We start from the raw sequence: 2,830 nt of genomic DNA, 5'->3' as shown, positions 1-2,830 counted from the left end.
ATCTCCCCCGATGCGTCCGGGAGTACCGGACCGCACCGGAAATGACCCCACCCCTTGCGGGGATCTTAATGTTATCTTGTGCATTGCTTTCGAACATTTTTTATTTATTTAACAACTAAAAATTGTAAAGATTGTAATAAAACGATAGTGTATTTAAAAAGAGAAATAATTTTGCTTTTGTGATTAAGTAATATATTGTGTTTAACACGATCAATATTTTCATTCCAAGCAACTATTTGCACACGTTTCCTAATTTAAATAGAATCTTAAAAATGAATATTTTTTAATGTATCTTATTGATTCTATGTTATCAATGTAACCAATGATTTCACTATAAAGAAATACAATATTATAATTAAATATAATCAAAAGGAACACGGTTCAATACGTAATAAATATAAGCTATAAAATTTATCTATATTTATTATATACTAATAAATATAAAACATTATTAAATATCATTAAATTTGAAAATAATTTTAATAATAGGAATATTTAAAAGATCAATATTATATGAAATAGAAAATAATTGACTTAAAAATAAATTATTAGTAAAATAATTATTTAATATAAAAAAAGCAAATAAGAAATCTATGTGTGTAAAAAGTGACGATAATATATGTGTATAATTGATTTTAAATATTAATTATTATGTTGACGCACTTGTTGTGCTAGATCTTGTGACTTTTGCGTATGTGCACGCGCTTTTTCTTTTAAGCCTTTTAGATTCAACCTTGTATTCCCTTGGGGGATTAGTGAGTAGAGATCTTATCTTCCGCAAGTAGTTTATTGCATAAGAGGTACAGAATTAACGTAAATGTATAATCTCTACAGAAATCTGTGCTTACAAAACATTTCACCAAAGACAACGACGCAACAACACTTACTACTTACGCCATCTCAACTAGACGCGCAACGCTTCAACGACAATCCGCGGAAGAAAAATAGGGCACTCAGCGCATAGAGCAAGAGAAAGCACGCAAAGCATGAACATGCCGCCGCCCTTGAAAGCCTCATTTTTCAATGAATTGCAAATGTGTAATGCAGCAAAGAGTAAACAAAACCCAAACAAAAAAAAAAACTTTTGTAGAGAGAACTTAGTTTGTGATAATCTAGCGCATGTAGTAAGTAAATTAAGAAAATTATTATGATGGGAACTAGACTAAAAGATAAAGTTTATTATTAAATGATAGATTGAAACTTGCTTAAGACTAATAATGATCTGAGGTTTGACCTTCAATAGGTAGAAGACGCAATCGCGTAATAGGACGCTTGTAGCTCCCCCCAGTGATACGGATAGTAGCGAGCCACGCCATCTTTCCCAGGGTGTATTTCTTCGACTCATCTCAGGCGCCAAGATAAGGGTGGAGTATTGTCCTCAATCATAATAACGAGTTGTCCAGGGTTTATTGAAACCTCAGGTGTTTGCCACTTATTTCGTTGCTGCAGTAAATGCAGATACTCATGGCTCCAATGGCGCCAAATTGTTGTCTTTGGATATGTTGCCACCTAGACAGCCGGTTAATGGGAACATCTAAGAGAGATTCTTCGGGGTAGGCAGTTAAAGGTGTACTTATCAAGAAGTGTCCTGGGGTCAGGAACATGAGATCCCGGGGATCAGAGGACAACGGAGTGATGTGACGAGAGTTTAAGATCGCCTCGATTTGTATCAGGAGCGTTTCTAATTCCTCCCATTTTAGATGAGCATTTTTTGTTGCCTTGACCAAATAGCGTTTGGTAGCTTTCACAGCTGCTTCCCAGTCCTCCATGATGGGGAGCTTTTGGTGGAATGAAGTGCCACCTGATTCCTTTACTAGCGGTGTGTTCGATTAACTTCTTCTGTGTTTCCTGATTCTGGAGAAGATTACTCAATTCTCTCAAGTCACGTTCGGCTCCCACGAAGTTAAGGCCATTGTCGGAGAATATCTCAGATGGGCAACCCCTTCTGGCAATAAATCGTTTGAACGTGTTTAAGAAGGCCTCAGATGACAAGTCTACAGCTAACTCGATGTGTACTGCCTTCGTGGCTATACACACAAAGATTACTATGTAACATTTTATTAACTTAGCGTTTCTTTGGACTTCTTCCTTATGATATAGCGGACCTGCGTAATCAACTCCGCGCTTTTCAAATGCTCTGGTGGGCACCTGAACTCTAGCAGGTGGTAAATTACTCATGATAGTAGCAGCGGGTCTAGGGTTGCTTCGAAAACATGCTACGCAATCCCGAACTATCTGTCGCACTACGTCCCGCGCCGAAATCAACTAATATTTTTGACGTACCGCAGCAAGGATGGCCTGTTGACCTGAGTGGAAATGCCTCTCATGCTCATACCTTACAATTAATTTAGAAAATGGATGATGTCCCGGGAGCAACATAGGATATTTTGTTGCAAAGGATTGACTTGAAGCTTTGAGACGTCCTCCCACTCTTAAGATTCCAGCCTCATCTACGAATGGACTTAGTTTCAATATTCGACTATGAGCTTTACTAAAAGCAGAATTACTTGCGCTTGCTCTTCCTGAGTAACAAGTTCGATCGAATCTATGTTGTTTTTAGAAGATGTTTGCGGGCCTTTGACTGCACTTCTTGACAGTCTTGTGTTTCTTGCGAATCGGAGGATGTAAGCGACGACTCGAATGAGCTTAGTTAAACTAGAGTATCGTGAGAAAATATCAATCTCTTGGCAAGGTGTCGCAATTGCCACAACAGCCTTTGCTCTTCTTTCAGGAATCTCCTTGGGACAGGTGTTGAGTGAAATCTGTGGCCAGGTTTCAGCATCCTGCAACCAAGGGGGACCTGCCCACCAGATTTCCAATGGTATCAAAG

This window comes from Trachymyrmex cornetzi, unplaced genomic scaffold (assembly GCF_001594075.2).
Source record: "Trachymyrmex cornetzi isolate Tcor2-1 unplaced genomic scaffold, Tcor1.1 scaffold464, whole genome shotgun sequence".
NCBI classification, from domain to species: domain Eukaryota; kingdom Metazoa; phylum Arthropoda; class Insecta; order Hymenoptera; family Formicidae; genus Trachymyrmex; species Trachymyrmex cornetzi.
This window is presented reverse-complemented; position numbering follows the sequence as displayed.